Source organism: Pteropus vampyrus, unplaced genomic scaffold (genome assembly GCF_000151845.1).
Source record: "Pteropus vampyrus isolate Shadow unplaced genomic scaffold, Pvam_2.0 Scaffold11, whole genome shotgun sequence".
In the NCBI taxonomy this organism is placed as follows: domain Eukaryota; kingdom Metazoa; phylum Chordata; class Mammalia; order Chiroptera; family Pteropodidae; genus Pteropus; species Pteropus vampyrus.
In genome coordinates this window covers 11,328,528-11,342,402 of record NW_011888792.1, presented here as the reverse complement: position 1 = coordinate 11,342,402, position 13,875 = coordinate 11,328,528, and the positions used below count along the sequence as shown (strand labels likewise).

Here is a 13,875-nt window from a genome sequence, read left to right as displayed (position 1 = left end):
ATATACCAATAATTGTATGTACAGAACCTCTGTTTTCTTGGCAGTTTAGAAAATGCGAAAATAAAGAGTGACTTCTTATGGACAAAGGTGATATAGGAGTAAAAAGCACAGTTGTTATAAAAATGACCCTTACTTAGAGATTAAGAAAAATATAAATTTAAAAAAGAGAGATGTTAAATTTGAACATTTAGTGTGAAAGTAGGCAGAACTAATCAAAAAGGAAAGCATGTTGACAAAAGGAACTATAATTTTAGGCAGTGTATAGACAAACTGCTTTGTAAAGTTCTGCCACAGAACAGTGATGAAGCATCAGTAGTAGTTGAAACAAAAGCGTAGGAGAATGGGTAATTTAATGACCACTTGTAATAGTTATTTCTCTCTAAGATATGATAAGAAGGACAACCAAATCCAGTGCTCCAGAACACAAGGTAGTTGGCTAAAGGAATCAGAAGAAGATACTGTATTTTAATGATTATAATAAATGCTTATAAAAAATTCAGGAAATATAAAGATATTGGTGTTTCAGTAGAATTAATGACTACATCTGTCTTTTGATTGGGGCTTTCATTTAAATCATCAGGTCTAATGATGAGCTCCCAGTCACAGATTTTATTAAAAGAATTGACTATATATAACATCTGACATTTTCGATTCATATAATGGACTAGGTTTTAAATACTGGAACCACAGCGTTGCCCAATGAAAAACACAGGTGTTCTGACAAGCAATAATAGCAAATAAGACGTAGTATTCTTATTTTGTAAAATAATGTGCACACATATAGTGCCTGCAAGGATCCAGAATACAAGACTTATTTAAAGGCAATTAAACGTTAGTAGAATTTACTTGATTGTAACATCTTCCTTTTAGGCTAGAATGTGGTAGCTTACAGAACATCAGGCAAATCACTCATTCTGGGAACAAAGACTTTTGAAAGCTGTCAGCTTACTGACAGTTATGATGAGCATTTATTTCAGGCTTATAAAACATATTAATGAAACTTGTTCACAGTGTGGTGGTCCAAAGAGGGTTATTTTATTTTTGAGAGATACTTTAAATAACTGAGGAGCACTGGTAACATATTCTCCATGAATACAAAGCTACAGTGTTGTTTTTTTTTCCTTCAAAATGAGTAAATGGTTTTCTCAGGCCTAAAGAATGATGCATACTGCAGGAATCTGTTTATTACAAGATTATTTGCAGTAGACCTATGCACCATTCATTGAACCTTGAAAAACACATGAAAATATGGGTTGCATTTGCAAACTTCAGTGTATGACATGGAAATCTGGCAAGCTGCCTAGCTTCTACTTAAAGGATTGTCATTCGGGGAAAAATAAATTTCTCTAACTAGACAAAAGTCAATGTTTTCATGTTTTACTGCAATCAAACTGATAGAGCTGACAATTTAATGTCTCAACACTTAAAATATCTGTGGATAATCAGTTACCTCAATCAATCATAAACACAAATCCTTCTATTTTTGAAGTTTGTGTGTCTGTGACTAAGATATAAAATAGTGTGGTGAGCCCCTTCCCCCACAACACATCATCTATCCTCCACCACCCTCCCAATATTTCCGATTTGTTTTTAGCTGTGCAGATATTTATACAAATTATGCATCTGGAAATAACTTTTAACAACTCTGTGTGATCAAATTTAGAAACTTTTCTTTCACTGTCCTGTTTTATTAATTTTTATGGGTAGTTTATAGACTGTGTGCCTGTCAGAAAAATGTGGAAATTTTCTGGCATTCTAGCTGAAGACATCATTATGAGTGAAAAAATGCTCAAGGCTTTTTCAAAGTGGGTGCTGAAACACATTTCCTTTCTTTGACTCCAGGGAATGCTGGTAGCTACCCCAAACAGACAGGTATTTTGGGGTCAAATTGTATAGTACCAGCCCCTTAGGATTTCCTGGCAAGCACAAGAAATGGCTTACTTCTGGAAACTAATCATAATGATGATGATGATAAAGCAAGGGAGACAGTGACAACAACATAAAACGCTGCCTGAGGAATCGGATTCCAGGTAGCTCTAGATTTGGCAGAGCTGACAGGTTCAGTTCGCTAAGCTTTGGTATTGATAATGACGGGAAACTTCAGACAGTTTTAGAAATCTCTTTCTATTAAGATATGCCATGGTGTTTCTGCAACGTGAGAACAAGTTTACTGAGGCTCACCATTCTTCTTTTAACATGGTACGAATTGATGTGAGTGGTTTTACATTCTAACAGATAATTACTGTGAACACTCAATAAGCCAAATTCTTTATTCGAAGTATTCTGTATATATATGTATATTTATGTATGCTATATATGTGTGTATGTGTATATATAGACATACACATTCACTGCCACTGACATACACTTTTTTGTTTCTTGGATCATGTGGGGTTTTGCAGTTAAACGAAGGAGAGTTTTAGGACCCTTAGGGCAGCATCTTTTAGTTCCCCATCAGGCTACATTGAAAAACAATCAATCTTGTTCTTGCACTCACTTGGCGGAAGTGCCACGACACGAATTGTGCAGTGCTCTTGCCATGAAGCCTGGGTGACAAAAGTTTTTACAAGAAGCTGACTGTATTTGGGGTTATGAATATGCAATGACTCTCATTAGTATTGAAGTGCCAGAGCAGGGGCTGACATCCCCCACCACTTTGAGTTGCTGCAGTATCGGCTAATGAATTGTCTTGCTCTTCCACGCACACAGTCTGTTGCTGTGGTTCCTAAGTTCCAAGGGGGTGTTGCCCAGTTTGAGAAGGCCATTGACTGTAGAAATTAATTGTCAAGATCTACTCTTGATTTTGTGAAATGATATTTAGACAGTGCTTAGGTTGTCAAAACAGAAGAGCACTAAACTTTACATAAGATAATATCCTGAATAGGAACATTTAGTAAGAGAGATGAGAATGTATATATGTACTTATATTTACCACTGTATATAGATATGCTTTCATCCTGGATCATTGTACAGTATGTGTATCTATATATAGATGAAATCATGTCATAGAAATTTTACATTCTGTTGGTTTGTCTATTATCTTCCAAATATAACAAACAGAGATGATAGAATATTCTCAAAATGAACAGGGTAGAAACACAAAGCTATTTCATCAACTCTTTACCATATTCTTTCTTTCTTTTTCATTCCTGGGTCTCTGCCAAACATTTTGCAGTTCATAAACATAACCATCTTTTACGAATATGTTACTGATAAGGATATGTTTCTAGCCACTGATTAAGATATCTAAGCTGATTTGCAGTGTGTAAGAAGATGTAAAAGTGCTCAGAAACCATTTAGAATGGTCCCTTTTCAATAGGATAAATTACATGTGGTTTCCCACACCCTTCTTCCTTTGAACTTTCCTTTCAACTAGAAGAGAACTTCTGTGGTTTGCTGCAGATTGTAAAAGATGGATTGAATTGAAATGGATAGTATATACTGAAAGGTAAGGGATATGTCATAAGCTGTGCAAATAAGGCACCTCCTTGTATTGAGGTGCTTGCCCTATTGTCGTTTATTTAATCTGCACTGGAAAGACATCCCTTATAAGGAAGAGATGTATGTTATTTTTGTAGAGCTTTAGAGGGTAGTGTTGTTATAATTGTCATATCTTTTTGACCCATTGCTCAAAATAAGAAAAGAACTAAAGCTCAAGAGCATACACATTTAAGAGTACCAAGTATGAATATAGCTTAAAATAAATGCAGTCTGACAAAAGTAGCTCAAGTATCATATATCAAACACTTTTTACCTCTGTTGGTCTTAGTGACTGCATGTGACTAAGAACAAATCAGTGATAAAAAATCTCAAGAAAGATGAAATCAGTCTGGGCCTTTATAAGACCATCAGTCATTTTATAGAGCTATAATATTATTTGTTCAAATAATCCTTGATTTCCTATTTAAGGGACATAATACACCCTCCACTCTTAGGCCTAATTCACCAAGGAAAATGTTCTTCTTTTTCCTTTTTAGAAAAAATATCAGATACATCTTAGACCAATCAGAAATGACCACATGACAAGCTACTAAATTATTTAATTTTATTCCTAAATTTGCATTCTTCTTGCATTTCATTGTACAGGGTTTAAGAAACTTACTGTTTTAAAGCTCCTATATAATCAGAAGAAAATGCCTGTACAGTCATAAGAAATATCTGATTTTTATGCTGTTTTTCTAGGTATCCAAACATTTTTTAATGTAAGACAGAGATCTAACTGGGTACATCAAAATATTCAACTCATGAGGCACACACTTAGATTTTAAAGCATAAAAATGGAAAGAGATCAGCTGAAATAATATATATGCATAAAGTACTATTTAAATTAATGGAAATATTAACCAATATCTGTTGCTGTGGGTGTGAGAATCACATTATAAGTGAAAATATCGTAGTTTTAATTGCAACTATGGTGGTTTTGATTTGGCTCTGTAATTACCATCTACATTCTAGACTTTGTGACTGCTGTGAAAACATTATTTATGGAAGGTTTACTCAAATATAATTTGGTGCTTGTTGCCTTGATCAAATTATTAGAGTCTAATGGAATAAAATGCTAAGAACTTGTGCTTTTGTGTGCTTTGCTGACAATCATTTATTGCACTTCCTTTTCTACATACAACTATGATACAAGTGTAACAGCAGACAAAGCAATATGTTACGTTGTTTCTATTCATATTATGTTAAGCTGTTCGGCTACATACCTGCAATAGAATTTGCAGGGGAATATCAAATACATATATGGATTTAGGCAATTATTTGATTCCTTTTTCTACACTCTGTATCATGCATATCCGTAATTAATATCCTGACATAGTTTTATGACGTTAACCCAGATTGGGATATCCTATAGCACAACGGTCCCTAACCTTTTTGGCACCAGGGACTGATGCTCCTATGAGAATCTAATGCCTGATGATCTGAGGTAGAGCTGAGGTGGTGATGCTAGTGCTGAGGAGTGGCTGCAAATACAGATGAAGCTTTGCGTTTGCGTGCTGCTCACCTCCTGCTATGTGGCCTCTTAGGAACTGGTCCACAGCCCGGGGTTTGGGGACCCCTGCTATAGCAGACCAAGAACCAGGAAATCAGAGACACATGCTTGTATACTCACTCAATCAACCTCCCTCTCTCCCTCCCTCCTTCCCTCCTTCTCTTCCTCCCTCCCTTTCTCCTCTCATAATGGGGAGAGGAAAGAATGAGAGAGGAGTTCAGCCTTTGATGAGCTTACCTAAAATTTTATCAGCAGAAGCTATTTTAATTTGAACATATATGTAAGTTTTGTGCTTTATGGTTGAGTAGTATTTTTATTTTGACTTACATGTGCATGGAGGGGTACCATAAGTTTTCGGAGTTTAGCGTCTCTAGAAGTCTTGATCTGAATGGACCAAGGAATTTACCATCAGCAAATGTTACTTATACATTTCCTTGTCATCAGTAAAATAACATGTATTGAGTACAATCTGGGTGCTGGGAGTGAAGAGAGGTGGATTAAGAAAATATAGAAAGCAAAATTCTGGGTCCCAGGAAGTTTACAGTATAGCTGGGGTGAAGGATCACAGGGGAAATGATGAAGATTCATTTACAGGGCTAGATATCAATAAATGTAGAGTGTTTTAGTGTACACAAAAGGCAGAAGTGTGTCAGAGCTGCTGTTGAGATGTGAGAACAGCCTCAGGAGGGACAACTACAGAAACTCCTTATAGGAGGCAAGTTTCTACTTGGATTTTGGAAGTTTAAAGATTTTATTAAAATGTATTAAATTTGGCTTTACTTTGAAACAGGATTTACTGTGTCTAAAACTCACTTTATATGATTTGAGTGTAACATTTCCTGTAGAAGTGACAATTTGAAGTTTAGAGTTGTGTGTTTGTAATATGTTTTTTATTTTTGTATCTTTAGGTGGGGAGAAAAAAACTTATTTATTAAACTAACCCTTTTAAGTGTAAAAGGGAATAGAGTGAAGGAATATGCATTAAAAAGATCAGAGTGAATCATTTTAAGCACTCTCTTTTCTTCCTTAAGGCTTTCCCCAGTAGTTTTGCCTAAGTATACATATAAATGTTGACTCCATAAAAATGCCCAGAAAAATTAGGCAGAGATTCCTAAATCCTATATCACCAGAGATAGTCATTGAATACCCTGGGCATAGGGAGAACTTTTATTCCTTGATGGGGTCCCTGAAGACTGACATAGCTGTTGAATTACTAGCCATAAGTCTGGCTTTCAGAAAAATTGTAAAGTTGTCTAACTACTACTCCTTTACTTTCATGCTCTTCTTCTTACCCTTCTCCCACTTTCCTCGGATATTAATGATAAGGCTTGAAGTTACCCTCCACAGGTCATTTGCTTTTCTAACAGGAGACTTTGAGTTTTGATGTGTGTTACATGTATGGCAGGCACCTGTGATAGATCCTTTACATATGTTATTAAACATAGATAACTCTGCGTAGATGCATGTAAGTGAATGTTAGGATCACACAAGTAGCTAGGTTTTGATTCCCAGTGTTTCAGACTCCAAAGTCTATACTCTTTGCACTACAGAAAAACATTTTAAGACTTAGAATAATCTATGCTGGAAGTTTAGGCTTTGTGCCAGTCTCACAGGAAAAATGCTTTTGGCTGGGAGCACTGCCCTGGTGCCCTTCAAATGAGATGAGGTGGATCTAATTAGTCCTACTTACTCATAAGGCCAGTTTTGTATCATTGCACCTTCAGTCTTTTAAATGTAGGGTTATTTGAGGGAGACTTTAATCTTTTGAATTTATTCAATTAAATTCAACTTAGTGAGCATTTATTGAATGCCTGTTTTTTGCCAGGCACTGTGCTAGATGCTGGTAGCACAAAAACAGTCTATTTAGGGAGACATTATAAATAACTATAATACAATTCACTGAATGCTATAATAGAGGCATATGCAAAGGATCATGGGAACATATGAGGGAATAATTAATTCAAAAGAAGATGTCAGAGAATGCTATATTCAAGTAGAACTTTGAGAGACAAGAAGAAAGGATTTGCCAGAAGGACAGACGAGGTTTATAATTCATTTCAGGTGATGGGAACAGCATGAACATGTGTGTGAATATGCTTGACATGTTTGGGATATGGTATGAGTGGTAGATTGTAACAATGCTCACAGATTCTATTCTTTTTTGCATCCAACTCCTGTCATTGAAGATCCTTCCATTAAAAGGTGAAGTCTATTTCCTCATCACTGATGTTGGGTTGACCATGTGACTCGCTTTGGCCAAAGGACATTAGCACATATGAAACCAAAAGAGACTTGAAAAATGCTTATTCACTGGGATTTCTGTGCTTGGAACCCTGAGACCATATTGTGAATGAGCCCAAGGGTATACTGCTGGAGAATTGAGTGGCAGTCTGCAGGAGAGCAGAGACTCTGGCTGACAGCCTAATAACCACTAGACATGTGAGTGAGATCATCTTGGATCATCTCGTTACCAGCTGATCCATCATTTGACCACAGACACATGAGAGAGTTTAGGAGAAATCTGTTATCAGCCCAGACAGAATGACCCAACTGATTTGCGTGATTATGAACTAAATAAAATATTATTTTAGCCACTGAGTTTGGGTTGTTTTGTTATACAGCAAAGCTAATACACAGCGGGTTTGAGAAGAATGCAGATGAAGAGGATGTGTAACATTTGCAATATTATGTTAAGGAGTTTAACCCATTTTGTAGGACCAAGCTTTCCAGGCTTCATTGATTAACGTACCACTTTTATCTTTTTAAAAATATCTGTATACTACCTGAATTAATTTTTATTTTAATTGTCTGATTTTATGCTAAAATTTATTTGAAAAACAAACTCAATATTAACAGTTTGATGTGTTAACTCTACTTCTCTAAAACTATTAATATATATAAATATTTAAAAAGTTGGTCTGCGTACTATCAGAAATCTTGTATGATTGTGGCATTCTTGGATTTTCTGCTTTAATCAGTAAGAATCAGGAGCATGTGGAGAATAGTTTGAAGTGGAGAGGCTACTGGTAAGGAGGAGTGAGGAGGCTGCTTCAGAGGTCCAGGTGAGATATGGCACGTGGTAGACAGACTTAAGATGAGTTCCTGAGGAAGAAGAGAAATGACCTGGTTACAGATTTGGTGTGTGTGCAATGGGAATGGGGAGTTTGAAGCACCCACTGGGTGGATACTATTAAGAAAGGGAAGAGAAAAAAATATGTAATATAGAATTTGTTGTTGCACTTGAGTTTGAGTTTGTAGGTCATTTGAGAACAGAGGTCCACTAGGCATTTGCATATGTGGGTCTGGGCTTAAAATGTTATTTTTGAAATCATCATATAGGTGATAGTTGAAGTCACAGGAGTAGATAATGTCAGGTGTTTAGTACAGAGATCTTCAGCTGTTTTTTTCTCATCTCAGAGCTTTTTAAGGGATGTGATTTACTCCAGTTAGAAATAGAGAGTGGTTCATATAGGTAATGATTCTCAAATGGAGGTGGAAATGTGTAGTTCAAAAAAATGTCCCCCAAGTGATTTTGATGTACTACCTTTTACTCCTTATTGATTTAATGAGATAGGGACAGGGCTGAGGAAGAGGAATCAGTTAAAAGGGACAGAAGGATCCGAGAGGTAGACCCCTTTAAGAGGGAGAGAATTTTTATGGAAGCGAAAGGACTTTAATATAAAGTGGCGAGTCATTGTACTAAATTCTGCATAGAAATCCAGTAGTATGAGGATTATTCTTTAATCAAAACTGGCTCATCGAAGTATATTTCATGGCATGTTATGGGAGCACGATGAATTTTTGGGTGAATGATTTATATAGAACTGTTTTGTTTTTGAAACACGCTATAAGCCTTAAATATTCAAGGATTTGTAATTGTACTGCTTTAGGCTCCAAAATCAATGTGGGTTTTAAAAATTTTGTTTCTCTGTCCATGGTCAGTGTCTTAGAAGAGTGCCCACTTGGGCATTATAGTCCCGATCTCAATGCAAAGCACTGTTTGAGGCAGTTTTCGGGAAATAATGTCAGTCAACAACCGTATGGCTGGCCACTCCACCCATGGGCCTCCTAATCCTTGCCACCCAGGGTTCCCAGAACTAAGTTATTTGCCTTATGATGATTTGGGTTGATGGAATGACTATATTTGTCTGGCAGAACTGGAACACCACCAACCTATCTGGTTCTCAGGTAATTTTTACACTCATATTTGCAGTTTCTTTTATTATTGTTATTATTTTTTAATGACAAATTTCTGCTGGGCTTTGCCTGCAGCTAAGGAAAGTCCCCAGATCAGGATAGCAGAATCTCCTCAGACCATGATTTGGTGCCCGAACAACCTGCTTAGAGCATGTTCAGCAGCACACACTGGTTTGACATCTGGCATTCACGACTCCTGTGAGATTGGCTTCCCCTTAAATGTGCCCTGAAAGCATCCCTGCTGTGCCCCGTCTGTCCAAGTGTAAACACATCACAGGAAATGAACAAGTAAAGACCCAACTTTTCTTAAAGGAGTCAAGAAACCCCTCACCCAGCTAGAAACCTGGGCTTTGGTGTTCAGCTTTAGGAAATTTGACCAGCTATTCAGGTAAGAGCTGTTGTCTTGTGGCATCTTAGTCCCTTTCTCCTTCTAAACTCCCCATGTGCTCTGTTATGTTATCCATCTGAAGAAGATTGCTTCAGGACCTTTAAAATGTAAAATAAGGGTTGTCTTTCATTGTCAGTTCATTAGTACAGCTGGATTTAGTTATTTACAGTTGTAAATTTGGCACTATATTTGCTGAGGTAGTGGACTCATTTTAAAATGATTGAAACCATCTAAAGCTAAGCCTCTAAATAAATAGATTCATTTTCATTTGTTTTAATATGAAGATAAAATATTAAAATAATTAAAGAAAATAGGTATATACCAAGGAAGTTAAAACACCAAAACAAAAGAGGAAAGCTTTTGCACTTTTCTCGTGCTGTCTTCCCAATTCCATTTTTTGCTGCAGCCTAATGAGTGCATTTTAAGTAAAATCCACGCACTCTCTTTGCTCTCTGTCTTCCTACTACTACAAATATAAGTTCAGCCCCTCTTTCAGATCTACTTCAAGGAAACATAGATTTGAAAACTCTCCCCCATGGTTTTGTCTGAGCTGGCTGCCATTCTACAGCATACTCTGGAGCCAATTGCTGGAGTTGGGGAACCTGAGAGGTGAGTGAGCAAGGGAGAACGAACACTTAGCCGAGTGAGTCAGGCGGGCCTGCGTGAAAGCATGTAGGTGAGCCAGAAACTAATGGGAAAAATAGGGGGTCGTCGCTAATTTTGATGTGGGGAAATCTGAAAGCTTCTTCTGTATGCCAGAGTATTTGAATATTTGGCAAACAGCTGGCTGGGCTCTGGGAGAGTGCTTCTTGATTTGCCTCCTCAGATGTTCAAAGATAAAATGAGGCAGCCGGCCCGCCAGCACATAGCTCATAGCCTTGCAGTCAGTTTTGAATTTAGATTTGAATTGTGATATCAATGTCATGGTGGCACATGCTTTGAGAAAGTACTTACAGAGAATAATTGAAAGATTCAGTGTGAAGCTTCTGAAAGCCATAATTTAAAGTTCCAGAAGCCTCCGTATTACTCTCACCATTAAAATTTAAAGTGACAGAAGCCCAATTATGTATAGTTATTTTCTTAAATAAAATCATATTTCTACCCCAAGTGAAAGATTCATTGCTGTCTACTAATCTCTGTCAGGAGAACCAATCTTGTTGCGTCCAGCGTCAGCAGCAAAGATTGTTCACTTTATCTTGGGGACAAAGAAGCGACACTGGGGAAGCAGAGCTGGAAGGCCTCCTTGGGGGAGCTGGACTTGCAGGAGGCTGATTTGCATGATAATCACCATTATGGATCCTTTCTGGTACCAGCCTCCACACTTAAACAAATGTAGTATAACTTTAATAGTAGCTGAGAAGCTTGCATAGGGGCTGTAGCACACATTTTACAAAACCCAAATGATATCAAAAACTGCTAGTTAAGAGGGGGCAACTAGTTAAGGGGGGTGGGGGAGGCTAAACCACACCAAGGAATGGAGACTTGGGACATAACTTTAAAACCTGATAAAGGATATAACTCTGGAGGCTGTTATATGATATGAAGCCCCTCTCTCTTTTTTTAAACTCATAGAAATCTGTTTACCAGAAAAATTTGTTTACCACTTCTGTGGCCATTGAAACCATGGCATGAGAATAGATTGTTGGAAATACAGAAACATTTCCAGTACAGAAATTTCTCTATCAGTTAAAAATATGGAGCCAGACTTTTACACTATGAATCTCTCCACCAATTTTTTTGGTCCGTTTGTTTTTATACTGTGCTACATTGTGATTTGGGGAATATGGTGTAATGGTAGCCAGAATTGTTTGCACAGGGCCAGTCAAGCTTAAAGCAGTGTTATTTATGAAAAACTTTATTCCTTAAGAAAAAGGAGCATGCGAATCAACTAATGTTATGATGCCTGATGTTGAATGATATGGAATATATATGCATCAGTATTATCTAAGCAATGTTTTATAAATAAAAAAAAATCACATAATTTCCTAAAAGTTTCACAGTAAGATAAAGCATTTACAAGTACATCTTGGTTCTGCTGAGTTTTGTCATGACTTTAGAACAACTAGCCCTGTGGTAGTTCGCAAGTTTAATTTTCGTTGTCTAGCTTTAGCCCTAGAAACTATCTACCTTTTTACAAAACTGCTCCCATGACATAAATCTTTTTTTTTTTTATTCTTGCCTCAAATCACTGTGGCTTTTTTTCTTCCTTCCCTTTTATTCACATCTCAGTAAGAGGTATCCACCTTTACTTGCGTCAATGATTCCATCACAGTGCTCAGACTCTTGCTGTAAATTATTTTGTCTCTTCCACTTTCCACATTTGACATTTTGTTGGCTTCTTCCTTAAAAAAAGTCCTTTCCTAGATTCCTTACTCTGTTTCCTTTCTTTGAATTCTTTTTGACTTGTTAACTTACTTTCTTCTGCCTTCTCACCATTCACTCTTTAACATGTTGCAATCTAGATTCAGCCACCACTGATAACTATTTTCTTGGACAAAGACTATACTCCTACTTGACAGCCACTTTTTCTCACTGTGCCCTAGAAGGAGAGTGCCTTACCTAATTGGTGAATTTTGCATGAATAAGTGGGCCAGCTCGGCTGTCAACCTCCTTCTTCCCAGACAGAGGCCTGCCTACCAAGAGCCCATGTTGTCCCTGAGGCTGGGAGTCTACCTCAGCCCGGTATAGGCCTGGCTTGTAGAGATGGCCTCAGTTCTTGAGTCTAGGCAGCTAGATTTGCTTTGGTTTTCACACTAAGCTACCTCCTCTACTCTAGCCTCAATCAGTAAAAAAGGTTACATTTTAGCCTCTCATCTGTTTTATTTTTGTATTACTTCTTAACTTGATCAGAACCCAAGAGAGGAAGGAGGTCTCAATTTGGGGGTATTGCTTGGAAACCTAAATAAATACAGTAGTGTGTACAAGTATAAAGTTAAAGTCTTCCCTTCCCAATCTCACTATCTAGAGGCTTGGTTCCTCTTTCTCTCTTTCTCTTTCCCTCCCCACCTTGTCAGGGTATAATAAAAACATGGTTGTCTATAAGCCAGGAAGTGAACTTTCATCAAGAACCAAATCTGCTGGCACCTTGATCTTGGGCTTCCCAGCCTCTAAAACTGTGAGAAATAAATGCATGTCATTTCAGTCACCAGTGGATGGTATTTGTTAGAGCAGCCTGAGTTAATTATTCCTGATTTTTTATGCATATGCAAATGGATGTGTATATAAGCATATCATACAAATATTTTTACCTGAATATCACAAAACAGAAATATACGTGACTATATATTTACACTTATATCTCTCTAAAACATCTTTGTTTTATATAATCTGTCTCTATATACATACAGTTGTATTTTTTCTGAAGATGGTAACACAATACATTTTGTTCTGCATCTTCCTTTTTTCACTGAATACATTTTCATGTCAGTAAATAGAGACCTATCTTATTATTTTTAATGGCTTCACAGTGTTTTGTAGTTTGGATGGTCATTAATAAACCATTCCTCAACTGCTGGCTATTTAGATTGTTTCACTTTTTTTTTTTTTTTTTTTGTGATTACAAACTGCTGCAGTGACCCTGGCAGTGTTTTCATTTTTGTGAACTCGTGCCAGTGTTTCTGTAAGGAAGATTCCTAGAAGTGGAATTGCTGGGTATCTCAGAAGATTGAACCGATTATTAACCATCAGAGATTCATAGGTTGGAAAAGATTCTGAGAGTGCTTGGAGTTTATCTCAAACACCCAGGAAAGATGTTTTCTTCTCCTTCTGACTTTGAAAAGTTCAGAGAATGAGACTCCATATTCTTTTTTAGTAATGCCTTCCAATGACTTGAAATTGAAATAGACTGTAAAAGAAATGGTCATAGTTATGATGCTCTGGCCAACTAAGTTGGAAATAAAGTGAAGGACTGAATCCTAAGGTAACACTTTGGTGAGCCTAGTTTGCAGACCAATCAAGCAGCACAAGATACAGAATTATCAGTGTTATAGCAGTCTTAGATATTTGGGTTAATTTACATTCATATAGTAGGGAAGTTTATACTTTTATACTTCATGCAGAATAGCACTGGAAGATTAGTTCACTCTGGGTATTTCAAGACTGCAAACCTATCCCTCAAGATGGCCCTCAGCAAACTGGTCCCCTTTAAGCTTTGACTCCATCACCAGGAAGCAGGCGACCTACTGAGAGTCTAGCCAGACCACAGACTTGGGACATAACTTTAAAACCTGATAAAGGATATAACTCTGGAGGCTGTTATATGATATGAAGCCCCTCTCTCTTTTTTTAAACTCATAGA

The 13,875-nt window shown here is 37.1% G+C and overlaps 1 long non-coding RNA gene across 2 annotated transcripts in view; it reads left to right on the top strand.

Annotated features, from left to right (window-relative positions):
• Positions 1 to 13,875, top strand: part of LOC111731614 — a 78,190-nt gene that overhangs the window by 55,914 nt on the left and 8,401 nt on the right. The gene's annotated exons all lie outside the window — the stretch shown is intronic.